Source organism: Saccopteryx bilineata, chromosome 8 (genome assembly GCF_036850765.1).
Source record: "Saccopteryx bilineata isolate mSacBil1 chromosome 8, mSacBil1_pri_phased_curated, whole genome shotgun sequence".
NCBI lineage: Eukaryota > Metazoa > Chordata > Mammalia > Chiroptera > Emballonuridae > Saccopteryx > Saccopteryx bilineata.
In genome coordinates this window covers 87184412-87207480 of record NC_089497.1, presented here as the reverse complement: position 1 = coordinate 87207480, position 23069 = coordinate 87184412, and the positions used below count along the sequence as shown (strand labels likewise).

The following is a 23069-nucleotide window of genomic DNA, read 5'->3' as shown; positions in this document are numbered from 1 at the left end:
TATGAGTAAAATCACAAAAACAACCTTTTCACATGTTTTCGAGTAGCCTAAAATCTCTCATTCACCTCCCTTCTCTGTTCAGACTTCTTTTTAATGCTTTCCATAATAATAGTAATAATTACAAAACAACAAAAATTATTTTTTAAGTAATTACTCTGTGTTAAGCACTACTCTGATATTTTGCATTTGTTACCTTATTTTCATATTTTCTTATTTGCATATGTTATCTCATGACATTTTTAACCTCATTGTTCAGGTAATGAAACTGATGTTCCCAGAAGTTAAAGTGACTTTTTCAAGGTGACTTATCTAATAATAGGTTGAATCATATAAAATTCCTGACACACCTACTGTTTTACTCACACATACACACAACATTTTCACATTGTTTCATCTATGAAATAGTGAAGAGGAAATCATATTCATATGCTTTCTAACTTTATATGCTTTCCCCTGCTCTCTGCTATATGAATTAATTCTTTTCCTAGCACTTTTATACCATCTGTCTTGACTTTCTTCACTTGACCTTCGGTTATAATGATGTATGTTCATCTGTCTTCTCCAGTGGACTGTAAACTCTTTGAGGGATGTGCCTTAGCTCTATACCCAGCACTTAACACAGTAACTGGTACATAAGTCTTCAATGATTTTTTAAAATAAAGTAGGTTATTCAAGTATTGGTTAATATTTATTTGTAGTTGATGTGCTTCTGAGATGTTCTCTGTCGCATTCTCTCTTAATAGAAGTTTTAAAATATAGTCCCAAATTTTTGGATATTTTTCTCATCAAGAAGTAGTGTCTATGTCTCTTTTCCATGAACTTAGACAGTATGTGACTGCTTCAATCAACAGAGGAGAATAGGAGCAATGTTACATAACTTCCAAGGCTGAGCCATAGAAGCCATGCATCTTCTGCTTAGGTGGCTTGGCACATTTGCTCTGAATGCTACCAATAGGAGCTCTATCTCAGAGTTCAATGACCACACTGTGAGAAGCCCAGTCTACATAGAAAGACCTTATATAGGTTTTCTGGCCAACAGGCCCAGCGGAGCCCTTGCTTTGAGTTATTCTAGTCCAGGTGAGTGAAGAAGTTGTGGACAATTCCAAACCTCAGCTGTTTGAGTTGCCTCCAAATATCTGAATCTCAGGTAAGGTCCCAGATATTGTGGAGCAGAGACAAGCTATCCCCTTGGTCTTGTGTGAATTCCTGTGAACACAGTAACATTGTTATTGCTTTACACCACTACATTTGGGAGGGTTTGTCGCACATCAATCAACAACTAGAGCATTGCCTTCATTTGGCCTGTCAGCTCTGAACCCTCCAGATGTGGGGCTGGTAGTATAAGGGAACTTAACTCCTTTCCCTCAAAAAAAAAAAAAAAAAAAAAAAAAAAGGTCTAATGGTGGTTGGCTACTCTCAAGTCCAAAGTCAAAAAGTGTGCTTCAAGTGGATTAAGCTTCTGGACATGTTTTGAGCATTTGGCTCTCACCCTCTGTGCTGAATCTGTCTTACAGTCATGCTGTCTTGGCCCAGGACTGAACCCAATCTGGTTGGCTGAGAACAGTGAGCTACCAACTCATTATTGTCACTTCCCTCTCTTGGGGATGGACCTTACCTCTGCCATCCCTCATATTGACTGACTGGTCAACCTAATCTAGAGCAGCCAAGCCGCTTACCAGAAGCAAAGCCCTGTTGTTATCCAGAAGCTTGGGGCTCATTCTACCACCCCTTTGTTTAGGACCATTCAAAGACCTATTACAATCCAGGCTGCCAGCCACACTTTGCCTTCATGGACTTGGTCATTTGAACTCTGGCTCCTCCTTTAAAGGGACTAGCTCTTTCTTCACTCCCAGCCATTCAACCCAATCTGTCCTTTATCTTTACCAGGAGTTCTAACAGCAGGCACACCTCCTGGGAGAAAGAGGCAGAGTGAGCAATGTGAGGCAGTGGTCACTAGGGGGCAACTGGATCTCCAGACAAGCTCAGAGAAAGAAACATCCAGAACTTTGGGGGTACTGTGTTGGAGTTTCTGGCATCCAATCCCAAGCATCATATTAAGAAATAGGCAGAACAGCCATCATGTTTTGCTAGATCAGTCCTGTGCTGTGGGAGGCCATTTCTCCTAGTTGTCATGTTAAGCATTCAAGCCTGGTGTCTGGTCCTTCCATTAATCTGAAAGCAGCATACTATCTTTTAATAAAACTTTTCTGCTTAGACTAGACAGAATGAATTATTTTATCTGGAATCAAGAACACTCAATTTACCATCTTCCAACATACTGTGATCTCTGAATCATTCATAGAATCCTAGAGCCATTGATCACTTATCTAATTTTTGTTTGTAGAGCCCAATGGAGAGTACTATTCATATTGAAGGTCTATCATGAGCTCACTGTACTAGTAGAAAATTAACAAGTATCATGCAGTAATGTTAAAAACAATGACCAGACATAATAAAAGTATTATTGATAATAAAAGGCTTTAACTGTTAGAAAACAAATTTATGGTTTACATAAAATTTTTATTTTTATCTCCCTTTTGACATTTCTATTTGAGGGAAGGTTTATAAGAGTTCACAGTAATACACATATGCAATTTTTGTGTGTTTTAGAAACACATGGCCAAAAAAAAAAAAAAGACTGAATAGCATGCATGATCAAAAAAATTTGAAAACACAGCTGTGAATTCAAAGTATTCATTCATAAAGGGACCCTAAAGAACATCTAATCTAGTACTTTGTAAAAGTTTTTGATTGCATAAATATTCTCTTTAATTTATTAATTTGAGAGAGAGAAATATCAATCTGCTATTCCACATATTTATGCATTGATTGGTTAATTCTCCTATGTGCCCTGACCAGGAAACAAACCCATAACCTGGGATCAAACCCACAACCTTGACATATTGAATTGAGGCTCTAACCAACTGATCTACCTGGCCAGGGCCAGAAATCTTTCTTCAAGGAAAACCTCAATATCTAAAACAAACAATATATTTGGTAGGATCCTTCATTCCTCCTTTCTTTTTATTTTTTTTATTTTTTATTTATTAATTTTACAGAGGGGAGAGAAAGAAAGGGGAAAGAGAGAAGTGGAGAGGAGCAGGAAGCATCAACTTCCTTATATATGTTGACTAGGCAGGTCCAGGGTTTTGAATTGGTGACCTCAGCATTCCAGGTCGATGCTTTATCCACTGCACCACCACAGGTCAGGCCACCTGCTACTTTCTTGAAGGATCCAAAGTAATGCTATTTACAAACCATTGATATGGTACACCTGTGCCCTCTCACTTTGCAGATTAGGAAACTAAGGCCCAGAAAGAAAATGACTTGGCCAAACTGACTTTTCTATTTGATGACTGAGCCTACACTTCCTGAATTGCTTTTTGGCCAGAGTTCTTTCCATCATATTGCATTGTTCATTGAAATGCTAGTCTGGCAATGCTCTCTAATTTGTATTTCCTTTGTATTTCTGACCTGTTGAGAGATGTTTGCTAATCTGAGTTGAGGAGTGTCTGAGAAGCTGGAGGAAAGGGTTGAAGAGACCTTATCCACTATCCCACCCTCAGTATTTCCAAGCAAGGTTGATCATACAAAAAATATTTTTAATAAATTCATTATGCATTTTGTTTCTGCTTCTCCTTACCTGTTGGCTTTAGTGGAAAGAATCTGGATTAGAAGCTCAGCCAAACATTTTCAACGGATCCAATCACAGTCACACTGTCATGCGATAGAAATGTAGCATCACCTGAACCCTTGGGCTCTTGTTCACACATGTGGATTCTAACCAGCGAAGGAATAAACTGTAGTGACGACAAGCAGATATCTCTGAAACTTCACTGAGATTGATGACAATGGTAATAAAAATAGTCTTTTCCATGACCAACACTACCAGTAAGTCAACAGTTAAAAAGGGATAGTTTTAAGAGTAACCAATGCATTAGCTCTTGTCAATGAGATTCCTTAGGCCAGTGGTTCTCAACCTTTCTAATGCCATGACCCCGCAATACAGTTCCTCATGTTGCGGTGACCCCAAACCAAAAAATAATTTTGGTGGCTACTTCATAACTGTAATTTTGCTACAGTTATGATTCAGAATGTAAATACCTGATATGCATTATGTATTCTCATTGCTACAAATCAAACATAATTTAAACATAGTGATTAATCACAAAAACAATAATTATATATTGAGAAATATTTATTACTAATGGACCTCCTTACCTAGTGTATTGGGGCTACCATTCCGTAAATAGCTGCTTAACTAATGAATCTGTTTTTTCCAGATTAGTGACAAATTTTCTATATATCAATAGAACAGTGAGAACTACGTCATAGGATACACTGCAGTTTCTGCACAGCATGGTATCTTTCAGGGCTCTTTCACACTATAAAGCAGCGGTTTCTGCAGTGAAATCCACATCTCATTTACTTCAATGGGAGACCCGTAGATTCCGCAGAAGAGAGATCCCCTGTACAGCAGAAATGCAGTTCCGACACATTTTTTCCTCTCCTATTCAAGTCAATGGGAGGCCGCAGCAGATTCCGCTCAAATATAGAGCATGTTGCTTAATTTTCTCCATGCTGGAACTTTTCCTAGAGCAGAAAAATTCCAAAGGTGGAATCCGCCACCCCCAATAGACTGAAAGAGGCCTCACACCGAGGAATCTGCTGTGCGGATTCTGCAGTGTAAAAGATCTGCCTCCTGTAGAAGTCTATTGGGGGTGGCAGATTCCACCTTTGGAATTTTTCTGCTCTAGGAGAAGTTCTAGTGTGGAAAAAATTAAGCAACACGCTCTATATTTGAGCGGAATCTGCTGCGGCCTCCCATTGACTTGAATAGGAGAGGAAGAAATGTGTCGGAAACTGTCATTTCTCCGCCTCTTATTGAAATCAAAAGGAGGCTGCGGTGGATTGTGTGGTAACCCGAGATTCTCAGGAGCTCTCTTCCACAAAATCCACCGCACTCCCAATGAAATCAATAGGACGTGGATTCAATGCCGGAAACCGCTGATTTCAGTAGTTTCCTCATTCAGAATATGGGAAAATAGTGGGAGATATGGGAGATAATTATACATTGGGGAACAGTGTGAACTACATCTTATAGTGGTCTCTTATAGTATAAGACCGATGTAGTTCACACTGTGTAAATGTATGGTGCTTTGTGTAAGTATAAGCTGCTTTGTGTACTGTGTAATGATTACAAACAAAGCACCTTACACTTACACAGTATTGTGTGTATGGTGTGTGTACTGTTTTTACATTATTAACCTTTTTTACACCAGCAGGCTGTCTCGCGGGCTCTCTTGCCTCTCTGCCTCCTAGGCTTCTGTCCTCCGGTGCTTGCTGCACCCGCCCACTGATGACGTCAGCAAGCACCGGACACACATAATGCGCTGCTATGGACGAGCAGCCCCGCTGCTATGGACTGTGGAGCGTCCCCCCCCCTCCCCCCCCCCACACCTTAGGCCCCGGATGGATGATGCAATCATGTCTGCACATGACCTCAGGCATTCAGTTTGGAATGCACGTCCATAACGGTGTGTTAAAGCTGAATAGCGCTGCTGCATATGGTAGTGTGGCTTCTCAGTGGCTAAAGCCATCAGAAATATGTATTTTCCGATGGCTTTAGGCGACCCCTGTGTTTTGGTCGTTCGACCCTCGACCCCCGCCGGGGTCGCGACCCACAGGTTGAGAACCGCTGCTTTAGGCAGTAATATTCTGGGGCCAAATGTTTGTAACAATGGAAATGTAGTCATGTTAACAGGATTATCATCCCAGGGAATATTTACTGTAGTTACATTCAAATTTACCTTTTAATGTACCCTTTTTGGATACTGTTTGATCATTTTCATCTTTTAGTGATAAATTCCATTTTAGATTAAAACCAACCAAAAGCATCTTCTGACATTTTAAAAGCCTTGAAGTTTATTTTCTATTAAAATGTTTATGCTTTTTTTTTAAACTGCTGCTTACCCTGCTGCTTGCACAGTGATGGGAGTAAGCAATGAAAGCCCAGCTCAGAACATTTTGTACATTTTTCGGCCACATTTGACTTTACTTGGTATTCTTAACATTCAGATCCAACCATGGTTGAGTACTTCATGGCATTTTTCCTGGCATCTCTTTGATTTCACATCTGATTTCTGCCATGTGGTTACCTTGTGGCCATGCAGGTAAGAGGCCCAGTATTGATGTTATTACCTGAGAGACTACCTGTCTGGTTCCTGTGCCTATTGGGAGCCACTGCAGAAAGGCCCATCCACATTTGACCTCCTGCTGGTTCTTGGGATGACCTTGGCAGTTTCCGGGTGCAGAATTCAGGAAGACTAAGAAACAGTGTTGTATATCACACACATACTTTGTGATTTAAAGGACTTTTTCTGAAATTATTCCATAATGATATTTTTGTTTATTAATAGAAAGAAAATTCATTTTATCTCATTAAGCCATACCTGACACTTTCTCATGTTTTTAATATGTAAAATAGATAGAAGAGGGTGATAGGCAATTCAACAGTTTGGGTTTCTTTGCTGTAGTTTTCTTTGATTACTTTTGACCATAAATATATAAGGGTGACATTTATTCTTCCATATTGAAAGAGAGGAGAGAGGCCCAAGTATGACTTCAGAACTCCTATGACTCAGATGTTCCGAGAGAGCCCCCACAGAACATTGCCATGCTGGTGAGATGGTCCTTCACTCTCCCAGGTTGCCACACCACAGCAATGTATATAACAATGGAAATGTACTCCTGTCAGTGCTTGAAGTTATTGTTCCCATTAGTATTTACTGTAGTTACATTCAAATTTACCTTTTTGGACGTGGTTTGATCAAGGGAGGAAGAAACCCTTGTTCATTCCCAGGTCACTCCCAGACCACCAAACAGACAGACATCAGTTGTTCACTGGCCCTGCTCCTTCCAGCCAACCATCAGTCCTCAAGCATGCATTGACTTTCTATTTTCTGTGACGCAGTGGTTCTTAACCAGAGTTGCACCTATAATCACTTACCAAGTTCTATTAATACACCAATGCTGAGATGTCATTCCAAACCAACTAACTCAGCACCTTTGGGGGTGGGGCATAAACAACATTATGTGTTAATAGCTCCCCAGAAGTTTTCCACTTATGTACTATTCCTGCAACAAGTCTTTGACCTCACAGAGATCTTTGACCCATTGGCCTAATTGCTTTTTCACCATTCATCACTTCCTCATCTCATGGTATACAGATTTCCACAGTCCATAATTATAATTGTAAGTAAACACTCAACCTTTCCCCACTGTAATATTCCCTTGGTTAAGTCCCCTAACACCATTAAACTAACTGTTACAAGCACTGCATGCTTAGACCAGATCTCCCAAAGATTTTATATGTGCATAGAAAAACACATAACTAACCATGTTGGTTGTTTTTACTTTAAACCCATCATAAATCCCAGTTGGGCACACAGCACAGCTCAAAATCCCTATTAATGCTTTCAGATTTTTTAGTCCATATTACATCTTCTATTTTCTCCCCCAGATGTTCTATGTTCTCTTCCCACAGGGAAGAGTGGTTCTGACCACTCTTGGCAGTTGTCTCGTTATCCATTGGGAAAAATGCAGATATCAGAAGGAATGCATCATCTTCCTACCTCCAAATCTACAAAACGACTATATCCACTCTCTTTGCCCTATTCCTACTGGCTATGGATAAAATGTCCTTATTTCAAAGATCAGCCTTCCATTTCTGCTCTTGTTCTCTTCTCCTCTTGTCTTTTGAAGGACTTCATTTTTCTCTTCATAGGAATGCATTGTCAATTCCTCCCAATTTTACAAATATGCTTCAGTATCTTCCATCTTAAAACAAATATTCCTTAATTTCACATCCATCTTGGCTATCACACTGTATCTCTACTTCTCTTTACTTTAAAACTTCTTTAAAGAGTTGTTTTTAGTGTCTTTCCCCACTTCCTCAACACTCCAGTGAAAACACTATTATCAAGGTTAGCCTCATCTTCCAAACATCTTTTTTTCATATCTAAAAGGAATCTAAACAATATGTCTACAATTTCTTTTTTCAACTCCACATAATAACCTGGCCCTTTGCCAGTCTTCCCATTTTACTCAGTTGCACCTCATCCACTCCATTCCAGCCTTAATTCATCTCTTTTCTCATGACCCATGTTCAATTCATCAAAATGCTTTGTCAGTTGCTCTTCCAAAATATATCCTGAAGCCAGGCACCTCTCTCCAATTCCTACCACTCCAGTGCAATCACCATCATTCTTCATTTGGACTTACCCAAAAGCCTCCTGACAGTCTCCCATCTCCACTCTTGCCTCACAGTGTTCATCTTCTACACAGCAACATGTGTGTGTTTTAAAAAACATAGATGAAACCAAGTCATGTCCCACCAGCTTGCCATTCCACTTAGAATAAATGTAAACTTTCATAAGGCCTGACTGAGCTGGTTCTTGCCTACTCCTCAAACCTCATCTCAGATAACTCCTCCCACCTAGCTCAACTTTACTACTCCAACCACGGGAGCTCCTATATGTTCCCCAATCACGCTGCACTCCAGAGAATCTCAGAGCCATTGTTCCTGCTGGGTCTGCCTAAAATGCTTGCCTCCCAGACCTTATTTCAGCTCAAAAGGCACTTTCTTTCACTGATAAGCAGCCACTAGTTTTATTGTGTTACTTTTTATTTTTATTTTTATAATCCATCACTGTTTATTGTGTTAATTCATTTTTTTCATGGCGCTTGTTCAACAAATGAATTGATTTTAGTTGACATCTCAAGAGTAAGTAAAAATAGTTTTAAAGATATTCTCCAGGGATTAGTTTAATAAGGAAAAGCTTTGGGATGAGATGAATGCTGCAGAAGTCTAAAAACAATACCTCATCTTTAAGGGCAGTGCCTGGATTGCACAGGTAAGTATTATTGGCTTTCTTAGATCTCCTTTGGAAAGGCTTGAAATCTAGTGAGTATAATCAGTATTGCAGTGCTAGCTCTAACATCCAGATCCTTTGATTAAGTCACATGGCCAAAAGAATTTCGAATCATACATTGTATGTTCCTCTATCTCAGCAAGAAGCTACAAACTCAGAGGATTTCTTTCTTACAAATGTTTAAGCTATCAGCATCTGACTTGGAGCAAGTTTAGTGATGATCTAAGTACTTTTGTCTTTACTTCTCATAGTGTAAAAGCCTTACCATGGTTAATTTAAGAAATGATTATTTTTCCACTAAACTTTCTTTTGATAAAGGACAGAGCTACTTTTGCCTCCTTCTAAATGATGACATTACAAGTACTTTCAGAAGCTAATTGAGAGATACTTATTTTAAATTCCTTGATACAACTGATGAATGAGAAATATACATGGACAATTTTCCTTTACTGTTAATGGGTGTTAAACAGCACATGTATTATAAAATAAAGTTCCTGTCCTTGCTATAATAATAGGTGAGAGGTTTTTCTTGTTGGATTTTATTTTTGTTTTGTTTTGCATGGGGAGTTAATTCAGAAAATCTGGAACCAGTGTCTGCTAACAGCAATCACTGCTTATTATAATAATAATCATCATCGGACTGATCAGTCCCCTGGGGCTTGAGTCAGGGACTAAAGAAATGTATTTTTATCTAAGATGATGAAAAATTTTACCTGAGGCCCAAAGCAGCCTCTCAAGGAGCCAAATTTTATGACTGCTACCAGCAGCTGTTAATATATTTAATTCCTAAGTCAGAATTACTGTTTTAAGTGTTTTCTGACTGAAATCATAGTCAAAGAAATCTGAAATTTCAACCTCCTGTTGAAAAATCTTTACTTGTATGAAATGGAAACAGTAGCAAATGTGGATAAATGGTTAGAAATATATTAAGATAGTATCAGCAGCAATCCATATTATAAAGAAGTGCAGACCGACCTCTGCTTCCTGGTTTGGGGCTGCCCTTCAAAATAACATGCAGGAGAATGGCTGGGGAGGGGGTAGATGCTGGAGTGAGATTAAGCATCAGAAGTAGTTTACAGAATAAAACCATAAGATCTCAGGATTGAAATGTATCTGAGGCTTGAATCTTATTTTTAGCATTAAGGTGAACCCAGTATTAGGTATATTCAGTGTTGATACTATGTATCAATATTAGGTATATTCAGGGTTCAGAAGTAAAGGCTTAGGTTCTATCTTTAAAGAGGTAATAGTCTTGAACAAGACTATCAGTTAGTATGCAATTCAAATTTTAAAAATCCTGGTATAATGGCTTAACTGCATAAGGTTGTATCTCCCAAAGTTAGATCTAGAGGTGGGCGATCAGAATCATCTGGGCAGCTCTAAGGTTTTTTTTCTTTTCTTTTAAACATTGTTTTCTTTTCTTTTTAAGTTTATTTCTCTTTTTTTAAAAGATTTTATTTAATTTTAGAGAGAGGATTCAGAGAGAGAAAGGTGGGGGTTGGGGGGAACAGGAAGCATAAACTCACAGTAGTTGCTTCTCGTATGTGCCTTGACAGAACAAGCCCAAGATTTTGAACTGGCGACCATCAGCACTCCAGGGAGATGCTTTATCTACTGTGCCACTACAGGTCAGGCAGCTTTAAGTTTCAAATACCCTTCTACTTCACCATCATTAACATATGGCTTGTCACTCAAGGCTGACAAGTAGCATCTCTACCTCAACTATCATGCCTCCTGTAGCAAGGAAAGAAGAGGAAGAACAAAGAAGAAGGAAAGAAAGTTACCTGAAATAGGAAAACAAAATCTTTCCCAGAAATTTCTACATCTGTCTATGTCTCCTGGCCAGAAATGTGCAGGAAGAATGTCCTTATCCGCAAAGGATTCTGGAAAGGCAAATGTTTAAATTAGGTGTATTGCCACCCCAAACCAGGGACTCTGCTATAAGAAAAAAGCAGAATAATATTGGTTAGCAGTAAGTAATGTCTGTCATAGACTAACAAGTATATTGACAATTACATATAGTATGATTTGTATAAATTAAATTTGCAGATCAGATTGTCTGCTTTCTTGCTCGAGGGCTTTACTGAGAAAGTAATACTTAAACTGAGTTTTAAAGAGAATAGAATTGTCAGAGTAGATAAAAGGAAGGATTACTAAGAGGGTTAAGTGGGCATGGGAAAATAGTTCTCCATTAGACCATCTTCAGTTGCTACTGACAGAAATGCAACTTGAATGTAAAAGTACAGAAGTAAGTTTTAGGTATGGCTAGCTTTAACAGCTCAAATGATATCATCAAGACTCAATCTCTCTCTCTCTTTCATCTCTTTGATTCTGCAACAGCAAGTAGGCCCCTCCAGGCTTATATCACATCCTGTCAGCAGTTTCAGACAAAAAGTATACTCAAAGTGAAAGGCTGAAAAATGATTCTCCAAACAAATAATATCCAAAGAAAAGCCGTTGTAGCCATACTCATTCATATCTGACAGTGCAGACTTCAAGACAACAAAGGTAACCAGAGACAAAGATGGACATTTCATAATGATAAAGGGGACATTGTATCAAGAAGACATAACACTTCTTAATATATATAAACCAAATCAGAGAGCATCAAAATATATAAGACATTTACTAACTGTTCTAAAAATAGAAACAGACAAACACACAATCATACTTGGAGTTCTTAACACACCATTGATAGCTTTAGATAGATCATCCAAACAGAAAATCAATAAAGAAATATCAGCCTTAAGTGACACACTAGACCAAATGAACATAATAGACATTTACAGGACATTTCATGCCAGAACATCAGATTATACATTCTTTTCCAGTGTGCATGGAAAATTATCAAGGATAGACCATACATTGGGCCATGAAACTAACATCAACAAATTCAGGAAGATTGAAATTTTACCAAGCATATTTTCTGACCACAAGGCTTTGAAATTAGAATTCAACTTCAAAAAGAAAGTAAAGACACCCACAGAAATGTGGAAATTAAACAACATACTTCTTTTATTTTTTTAATAAATTTTTATTAATGGTAATGGGATGGCAATAAATCAGGGTACATATATTCAAAGAAAACATGTCTAGGTTATTTTGTCATTAAATTATGTTGCATACCCCTCGCCCAAAGTCAGATTGTCCTCCGCCACCCTCTATCTAGTTCTCTGTGCCCCTCCCCCTCCCCCTAACTCTCTCCCTCCCTCCCTCCCATGTCCTCCCTCCCCTCACCCCTGGTAACCACCACACTCTTGTCCATGTCTCTTAGTCTCGTTTTTATGTTCCACCAATGTATGGAATCATGTAGTTCTTGTTTTTTTCTGATTTACTTATTTCACTCCGTATAATGTTATCAAGATCCCACCATTTTGCTGTAAATGATCTGATGTCATCATTTCTTATGGCTGAGTAGTATTCCATAGTGTATATGTGCCACATCTTCTTTATCCAGTCTTCTATTGAAGGGCTTTTTGGTTGTTTCCATGTCTTGGCCACTGTGAACAGTGCTGCAATGAACATGGGGCTACATGTGTCTTTACGTATCAATGTTTCTGAGGTTTTGGGGTATATACCCAGTAGAGGGATTGCTGGGTCATAAGGTAGTTCTATTTTCAGTTTTTTGAGGAACCACCATACTTTCCTCCATAATGGTTGTACTACTTTACAGTCCCACCAACAGTGAATGAGGGTTCCTTTTTCTCCACAGCCTCTCCAACATTTGCTATTACCCGTCTTGTTGATAATAGCTAATCTAACAGGGGTGAGGTGGTATCTCATTGTAGTTTTGATTTGCATTTCTCTAATAACTAATGAAGCTGAGCATCTTTTCATATATCTGTTGGCCATTTGTATCTCTTCCTGGGAGAAGTGTCTGTTCATGTCCTCTTCCCATTTTTTTATTGGATTGTTTGTTTGTTTGTTGTTGAGTTTTATGAGTTCTTTGTAAATTTTGGATATTAGGCCCTTATCTGAGCTGTAAACAACATACTTCTAAAAAATGACTGTGTCAAAGAAGAAATAAAAAGCAAAGATCAAAAAAATATATACAGACAAATGAAAATGACAACATGACATATCAAAATTTCTGGGATGCAGTGAAGTCAGTAATAAGAGGGAAGTTTATATCATTACAGGCCTAATATAAAAAAACAAGAGAGATCCCAAGTGAACAACCTAAATTACATTTTAAAAAACTAGAAAAAGAATAAGAATAAAGGCAACCCAAAGTTAGGAGAAGAAAGAAAATAGAAAAGTTAAAGCAAAACTAAATGAAATAAAGAAGAAAAACTATAGAAAAAATTAATACAACAAAGAGCTGGTCCTTCAAAAAAATCAATAAAATTGACAAACCCCTGGCTAGACTTACTAAGGAAAAAAGAGAAAAGACTAATATAAACAAAATCCAAAATAAAAGAGGAGAAATTACCTCAGACATTATAAATATACAAAGGATTACACTAGAATACTATTTAAGATTATATGCCACCAAATTTAACAATCTAGAAGAAATGTATAAATTCCTAAAACTATACAATCTTCCTAGACTGAATCACAAAGAAGTGGAAAAGCTAAATAGACCCATAAGCAAGGAGGAAATAGAAACAACTATCAAAATCTCCTCAAAAATAAAAGTCCAGGACCAGATGGTGACATTAGTGAATTCTATCAAACATTCAAAAAAGATTTGATACCTCTCTTTCTCAAAGTCTTCCAAAAAATTGAAGAAGAAGCAACACTCCATAACATTTTATGAGTCCAGCATAACTCTCATATCAGAACCTGGCAAGGACAACACACACACACAAAATTACAAGTCAATATCTCTAATAAATGCAGATGGAAAAATCCTAAACAAAATACTAGCAAATTGAATACAACTATACATTAAAAAAATAATACATCATGATTAAGTGGGATTCATTCCAGGAGCACATATGGAAATTGATCAACATAATACACCAACCACATCAACAAAACAAAGAACAAAAATCATATGATACTATCAATAGATGCATTCAATAAGATACAACATCTATTTATGTTTAAAACACTCGATAAGGGCCTGACCTGTGGTGGCACGGTGGATAAAGCATCGACCTGGAACGCTGAGGTCGCTGGTTCAAAACCCTGCACTTGTCTGGTCAAGGCACATATAGGAGTTGATGCTTCCTGCTTCTCCCCCTTTCTCTCTCTCTTTCTCTCACTCTCCTCTCTAAAATAAATAAATAATAATAATAAATAAAACACTCAATAAAATTGGTATAGAAGAAAAGTACTTCAACATAATAAAAGCCATATAAGATAAACTATCAACTAATATTATACTAAAAGGTGAAAAAACAAAGGCTATCCCTCTAAAATCAGGAACAAAACAAGGCTGTCCACTCTCTCCACTCTTATTCAACATAATTCTGGAAGTTTTATCAGAGCAATCAGGCAAGAGAAAGAAATAAAAAGCATCCATATCAGGAAAGAAAAAGTAAATATATCACTTTTTGCAGATGACATGATCCTGTATATAGGAAATCCCAAAGATTTCATCAAAAACCTATTAGAAACAATAAACCAAAACAGTAAGGTCACAGGATACAAAATCAATACAGAAAAATCTGTTGTGTTCCTTTATATCAATGATGACACTTCAGAAAATGACCTCAAAAAAACAGTTCCTTTTACAATTGCAACAACAACAAATAAGTGGGAATAAATTTAACAAAGGATGTAAAGGATCTATATACTGAAAACTACAAAGCATTATTAAAGGAAATTGAAAAAGACACAATGAAATGGAAAAATATTCTATGATCATTGATTGGAAGAATCAACACAGTTAAAACGGCCATATTACCCAAAGCGATATACAAATTTAATGCAATCCCTATCAAAATCCTAATGTCATTTTTAAAGAAATGGAACAATAAATCATCAAGTTTTTATGAAACCATAAAAAAACCCTGAATAACCAAAGCAACCCTGAAAAAAAAGAATGAAGTCAGAAGTATCACACTACTTGACTTCAAATTATACTACAGAGCCATGATAATCAAAACAGCATGGTATTGGCAGAAAAACAGACATACAGACCAATGGAACAGAATTGAGAGCCCAGAAATAAAACCACATATATATGGACAAATAATCTTCAACAGAGAAGCCAAAAACAGAAGATAGAGAAAAGAAAACTTCTTCAATAAGTGGTGTTTGGAAAATTGGAAAAACACATGTAAAAGAATAAAACTTCACTACAATTTTTCCCCTTGCACAAAAATTAATTTAAAATGGATCAAAAACCTAAATATAAGATCTGAAACAATAAAATATGATACAAAAAATAAAACATAGGTACTAGGATTGTGGACCTTGGCCATAGAGAACAATTTATGCATTTGACCCCAAGGCAAGGGAAGTAAAGGTAAAAATAAATGAATGGGACTACATCAAACTAAAAAGCTCCTGCACAGCAAAAGAAACTGACAACAAAACAAACAGGCAGCCAACCAAATGGTATATGTTTACAAACAAGAGCTCCAATAAGGGATTAATATCCAAAATATATAAAGAACTCACAAAGCTAAACAGACAAACAAGCAAACAATCCAATTTAAAAATGGGGAGAGGACCTGAACAGACACGTCTCTCAACAGGACATACAAATGGCTAACAGATATATGAAAAGATGCTCATCTTCACTAGCTATTCCAGAAATGCAAATCAAAACTACAATGAGATATCACCTCACACCTGTTGGATTGGTTATTATCAATAAGACAGGTAATTACAACTGTTGGAGAGGCAGTGGAGAAAAAGGAACCCTCATTCACTGCAGGTGGGAATGTAAACTGGTGCAGTTATAATGGCAGAAAGTATGGTGGTTCCTCAAAAAACTAAGAATAAAACTGCCATATGATCCAGCAATCCTTCTACTGGATATCTACCAAAAAACCTCAAAAACATTGGTATATAAAGACACATGCTGGCCCTGGCCGGTTGGCTCAGTGGTAGAGTGTCGGCCTGGCGTGCAGTAGTCCCGGGTTCAATTCCCGGCCAGGGAACACAGGAGAAGCGCCCATCTGCTTCTCCGCCCCTCCCCCTCTCCTTCCTCTCTGTCTCTCTCTTTCCCTCCTGCAGCCAAAGCTCCACTGGAGCAAAGATGGCCTGGCGCTAGGGATGGCTCCTTGGCCTCTGCCCCAGGCGCTGGAGTGGCTTTGGTCACAACAGAGCGGTGCCCCGGAGGGGCAGAGCATCGCCCCCTGGTGGGCGTGCAGGGTGGATCCCGGTCGGGCGCATGCGGGAGTCTGTCTGACTGTCTCTCCCTGTTTCCAGCTTCAGAAAAATACAAAAAAATAAATAAATAAAGACATGCACCCCCATGTTCATTGCAGCATTATCCACAGTGGCTAAGACATGGAAATAACCAAAGTGTCCCTCAATAGAGGTTTGGATAAGGAAGATGTGACACCTGAATCATTGCACCTTACAAAGAAGGATAATAGGCTTAAGAAAATCAGCTGGCTGGTTACCTGACAGGTAGGTGTTACTTGGATAACATCACAGCAATGAAATACATATATGTAAGGGATGTCCAGTCAAGATGGCAGCATAGGTTAACATGGTACTTGCAATCTCCTCTCACAACTATATCAAAAGTACAACTAGACTACAGAACAACCATTATTAAGAACTGCCTAAAATCTAGCTGAAAAGAGGTTCTTCAACTAGGGATTTGAGGAAGCCACATTGAGACTGGTAGGAGCTACAGAGATGCAGAACAGTCTGGTTCCACACTCACATGTGGCAGATAATAATAGGGGGAATATCTTGGCTACAGAGGTCCCACTTGAGTAGCAAGGGATATCATCCCCACATCAGTCCACCAAGCCCATGGTTCCAGTACTGAGAAGTCCCCAGAACTTCTGGCTATAAAAACCAGTGGGAACTGAGACTGAGTGAGACAGATGTTACTGGAGTCCCAGGCAGTTAGTTCCTCTTAAAGGACACATGTATGGACTTATTCAGACTCACTCCCACTGAGCTCCAGTGCTGGGATAGCAGCTCAAGAGGCACTAGGGACATTATGGAGCAGAACTGAATTGTCTGGCATCATAGTAAGTGCTAAAGAGGGGAGGCAGCTTTCTCGAAACAGAAGTGCTGACAGAGACCATTGTTCCTTTGATGAGCCCTCCCCAACAACAGATCCTAGAAGCAGGAATCCATATGAATCCATATGAATCTACATTGATTGGCTGTTACCCCTGCCCTGGTAATTCCTGAGACCCTGCCCCACATAACTTGTACACCCACCCAGGCTTTTTCTAGTGGCTCTTCCATACAACTAGCTGTCTTGACTCATGCTTCAAACTTTCCTAAATATTTCTAAAACAAGCAACATCTGACCTCAGCATGCCCCATACCTCTTGCTAAGTGACCTGAGGCCTGCACTAGCAGCAGCCAGCCTTAATTCACAGCTTGGCCTCTCCTGGTACCTCCAAGGCCAACACAAGTAGAAACCATTTGCAGATCATTTTGTAGCTCAAGTCATGTGGCATCAAACAGAACACAGATGATGGCTAACCTTGGTCTGCACCTCCCGGAAAGAACCAGAGCCAGTGTGCCCATTGGGCACCTTCAGACCACACTGAAGTATCACACAACAACCTTCACAGTGACATTCTCAAGGGGTATCCTCATCCCCACTGAACTAAGCCCTGCTCTGTGGGACAGGCCCCTGCACAGCTGATCTTCCACAGTGGTTAGTAGTCACAGCCAGTCCTTGCAACCAAACAGGTTGGGACTATATCTCCTCCCATTGACATACCAACAGCAATTAAAGTTCAACTACAGCAGGAGGGTGTACACAGACTACACAGGGGATGGGGAGCACACCTTGAGTGCCCAGTTTGGGTGATCAAGGAGGCTGTGCTACTGGACCATACTGGTCACCTATCATGTTAAGCCACTCTACGAAGCCCAAAAGACATATGCTTGTGTATAAGGTTTCTATGTACCTAATACATAGAAACAAACACAGAGAAGCTACCAAAATGAGGAGAAAGAAACATGTCCCAAATGACAGAACAGAACAAAATGCCAGAAAAAAGAACTAAACGAAATGAGATAAGCAATCTACTTACTGCAGAGTTCAAAACACTGTTTATAAGAATGTTCAATAAACTTAGGGGAAAAATAGTTGAACTTAGAGAGAAACTCAACAGTATAAAAAGGAGCATGGCCCTGGCCAATTGGCTCAATGGTAGAGTGTCAACCTGGCATGTGGAAGTCCTGGGTTTGATTCCCAGTCAGGGCACATAGGAGAACCAACCATCTGCTTTTCCATACCTTCCCTTCCCTCTTCTCTCTCTTTTTCTCTCTCTCTCTTCCCCACCCACAGCCATGGCTTGAATGGTTTGAGTTGGCCAGGGCACTGAGGATGGCTCCATGGCCTTGCCTCAGGCAATAAAATAGCTCAGTTACTGAGCAACAAAGCAGGAGCACCAGATGGGCAGAGTATCACCTGGTAGGGGCTAGCCAGTGGATCTCAGTCAGGGTGCATGCAGGAGTCTGTCTCATGTCTCCCCACCTCCCACTTAATTTAAATAAATAAATAAATAAATAAATAAATAAATAAATAAATAAAAAAAAACAGTCAGGTCCTAACCAGGTAATTATTTGTTGGAGCATTGTTCTGATGCATCAAATTTGCGAGTTCAGTCCCTGGTCTGAGCACATACAAGAGTCGACCAATGAATGCATATACAAGTGGATCAACAGACTGATATCTCTCTCTCTTTCTCTAAAATCAATAAAATAAAAGTTTAAAAAAGAACCAGTCATAAATGAAGAATACAGTAAATGAAATGAAGAATAATTTACAGGAAATCAACAATAGAATAGATGAAGCCAAGAATTAAATCAGTGATTTGAAATATAAAGGAGCAAAAAATACCCAATCAGAACAGCAAAAAGAAAAACAACTGACCCAATAAAGTGGAGATAGTGTAAGGAGCCTCTGGGACAACTTCAAACATACAAACATTTTCATCATAGGGGTGCCAGAAAGAGAAGAGGGAGAGCAAGAAATTGAAAACCTATTTGAAAAAATGACAGAAAACTTCCCTAACCTGATGAAAGAAATAGACACACAAGTCCAGGAAGTGCAGAGTCCCAAACATGATGAATCCAAAAAGACTCACACCAAGACACATCATAATTAAAATGCAAAAGGTAGCCTGACCTGGGGTGGTACAGTGGCTAAAGCATCAACATGCAATGCTGAGGTCACTGGTTCGAAACTTTGGGTTTGCCCAGTCAAGGCACATACCAGAAGCAACTACAATTTGATGATTCCTGCTCCTTCACGACCACCCCCACCTTCCTCTTCTTCTAAAATCAATAAAATAAAAAATATTTTTAAGGGTTTTTTTTGAAACTTTATTTATTTATTTTTTTTACATTTTATTTATTCATTTTTTTAGAGAGAGGAGACATAGAGAGAGAAAGAGACAGAGAGAGGAAAGAGATAGAAAGAACAGAGAGAGGAGCAGGAAGCATCAACTCCCATATGTGCCTTGACCAGGCAAGCCTGGGGTTTCAAACCGGCAATCTCAGCATTCCAGGTCGATGCTTTCACCCACTGCGCCACCACAGGTCAGGCTAAAAAATATTTTTAAATAATTATTTTAAATAAAAATAAAATGCAAAAGGTTAAAGACAAAGAGAATATTAAAAGCAGCAAGAGAAAAGCAGTTACTTACCTTCAAGAGAGCTTTCATAAGACTGTCATCTGGCCTGACCAGGCAGTGGCACAGTGAATATAGCATTGGACTGGGATGCAGAGGACCCAGGTTTGAGACCCTGAGGTCACCAGCTTGAGCGCGGGTTCATCTGGTTTGAGCAAAAGCTCACCAGCTTGGACCCAAGGTCGCTGGCTTGAGCAAGGGGTTACTTGGTCTGCTGTAGCCCCACGGTCAAGGCACATAAGAGAAAGCAATCAATGAACAACTAAGGTGTTGCAACGAAAAACTAATGATTGATGCTTCTCATCTCTCTTCGTTCCTGTCTGTCTGTCCCTATCTCTCTCTCTCTCTGACTCTCTCTCTGTCTCTGTAAAAAAAAAATTTTAAAGACTCCTCTGTTTCTTAACAGAAACTTTGTAGGCCAGAAGGGAGTGGCAAGAAATAGTCAACATGATAAAAAGCAAGGATCTACAACCAAAATTACTCTACCCAATAAAGCTATCATTTACAATTGAAGGACTATAAAAAGCTTCCCAGACAAGAAAAAACTAAAGAAGTTTACCACCACCGAACCAGTATTACATGAATGTTAAAAGATCTTCTCGAGTGACGTCACGGAAATGGCGCCGTGAGCAGCGCGTCCGACAGATCTCCCCAAAATCTCAACAAATTTATCAACTAGAAACAGTAAAATTTATCCTCGGAGCATTCCGGAGTTCCACACACACTGAAAGCAAAAGAACTGTTATCACTTGAATCTGAGAGACGGGTCAGAACTGAGGGTGTGGAGGAAGCTAACTACCGCACGGATGTTCATTCAAGCCGAGGAGGGAGTACGCCTGTGGTGAGTCAACCCACACATGCAACTGCCCGCCCACACTCAGGGAGTGGCAGCCTGGGCACTGCGAGCAGCCACCAGCCTGCTGTGAGAAACCGCGGGTGCTTGCACGCCCCCCACCCCCCCACCCCGTGCCACAGTCAGGTCGCAGAGTGAGCTCCCTTGCATCGCCAGCGTCCCTAGCAGCCCGCGCACTGCGAGTGAGAGTCCCCAACCACCAGTGCCCAGAGCACCCCATTTGCTCGCATGCCCTGAATGTCCCACTCGCCCACACACCCAGAGCACCTCACTTGCCTGCACACCCAGAGTGCCCCATTCTCCCGTGCGTCCAGCTGCCAGCGGTAAGGCGAGCGGGAGAGGCGCCAAAGCTGTCTTCCCTATTCCGGAGATTTTCTCCGTGGGCGGGGCACCCCACCCAGCCATTCAAGCTAACAACCAAGTGTTGGGGGAGGGGCGCGAGGGCAGCCTGAAATACTTTCTGGAGCACAGCTGCGGATCCAATCACTGAAATTAGCTTAACCCACGAAATCTGCGCACCCACGGGCTCTAATTGATAAGAACTCTCTCAGTTCAGCGATCCAAGACAAGAGGCGTGATATTTTTTAGTGCCTCTTGCTAAAGGGGCAGGGGCAACTTCTGACTGACAGAGCTTCCATATTCAGGGATATACGCTAACAAGAGGGACTTGGCAGATATTAAGATCTATACAGCAAGCAGCGACTAGTGCCTCTTCTTCCCAGCCAAAACAGGCTACAAAGTGTGGAAAACCTGGGTTGAGTGGTCCAACTGAATGCTAGGCACTTAACAGTCACCTTGACAACAATTGTCTCCCAGCCCCACCTGATTACACTGGAGGCTCTGACTGCCAGAGCCTTACCCAGAGCCTTGCGCTGAGTGGGGATAGAGTGAGGATTTCCCAGCTCTTTGAGCCTCTTACTCCCCAGGCAGAAGCAGTGGCAGCCTCATAGCTGGATCACCAGGCTGCTAATTCAGGAAGGGGAGACTAGGAGAGAGACTCCAGGAAAGCAAACTCTCTCATTGTTGGACCCTGCAAACACCAACAAGCCTTGACTACCAGCGAGACTAAAGCCAATTATATGACATTGCCATAGAATCCCATCAACTGCAAATCCCTACCTAAGCGTGACACAGGGGCAGAGCCTGGGGTACAGAGTCACCAACCAGGAAGAGGGAGAGAAAAGAAAAAGAAAAAAAACCTCTCAAAATAAAAAAAAATCCACAGACTTTATAACTTGTTCCACTATTTTTTGTTGTTGTTGTTTGTTTCTTCTATCTTATTGCCTTTATTATTATTATTTCAATTTCCTCCACCTTGGTCCTTTTATTCTCTGCCCATCTTATGCTTCCCTTTTCTTGAACTACACTACCCATGAGTGTTACATTTTATTTCTTTTCTTCATCCTTACTCTCCTTTAGGGTTACACTCCAAAACCCTTAACTCTCACTCTCTCCCCTTTTGTTTTTTTTCTTTTCCTTTTTTTCTTCCTTCGTTTTTCTCTTTTTCTTATTTTTTCCTTTCTATTCGTTTCTTTTTTCTCCTTTTACTTTTCCTCCCATTCAATCCTCAATCACGAACAAATTATTTAATTTGGGACTCAAGTTTTTTGCGTTTTTTTTTTTTTGCTTTTGTTTTTGGTTTTCTTTTCTTCGTTTTTGTGGCATTTTGGGTACTTTTTACATTGCTTTTTAACGCACTAGCATTCCTCCCAACCCAAGGTCTCCATTGTATTTAGTCTTCGCTCCACTTAATACAACAGATTATTACTTATTATTTTTATTTTTTTTCTCTTCTTTAATTATTATCTTTTTTCTCCATTTTTCTGTTTCCTCTTATCCCTCTCATTATATCTCTTGGTTGACCATCACTTACAAGCAAATCAATTTATGCTTGTCTAAGATTTTCTCCTTTTTTTTTTTTTTTGCATTTAGTAGGTCCCTACTCCCTTTTTTGCCCCTTGAACTCTTCACCCCAATTCAGGCCCTCTGTTATAGGCAGTTTTTATTCCATTTAGCATAATATAATTCACAGGTCATCACGAGATTTCCCTAAGGAGGGGAGAGGAGGGGAAGAGAAGAAAGAAAAAAAGGGGGAAATAATAAATTATTACTGGGTTTTTTTGTGGGGTGTTTTCCTTTTTTTTTTTTACTTTTTATTCTTTATTAATTCTAATTAGTGCTATCAACAAGACCACCCTCAGATGCCAATAAGAAAAAGAAAATAGAATATTATGGATACAAAAGATAGAGAGGTAACACAAATAGATGTGGAAAAATCTATGGAGAAAAGATTTAACATATTGGAAGCCTTGGAGCTAAATGACAGAGAATTTAAAATAGAAATCTAAAAATACTCAGAGATAGACAAGAAAACACAGAAAGGCAATTTAGGGAGATCAGAAAACAACTCAATGATCACAAAGAATATATTACCAAGGAAATTGAAACTATAAAAACAAATCAAACAGAAATGAAAAACTCAATTCACAAGCTGAAAAACGAGGTAACAAGCTTAGCTAATAGAACAGCCCAGATAGAAGA

General features: G+C 39.4%; 1 long non-coding RNA gene across 1 annotated transcript in view; it reads right to left on the bottom strand.

Annotated features, from left to right (window-relative positions):
• Positions 1-804: 804 nt before the first annotated feature.
• LOC136311970 (uncharacterized) overlaps positions 805-23069 on the bottom strand; it is a 56554-nt gene continuing 34289 nt past the window's right edge. The window contains exons 2-3 of the long non-coding RNA XR_010726858.1: positions 3644-3800; positions 805-1206 (exon numbers count right to left, since the gene is read on the bottom strand). This is a non-coding gene — a long non-coding RNA (uncharacterized lncRNA). The remainder of the gene's footprint in view (positions 1207-3643; positions 3801-23069) is intronic.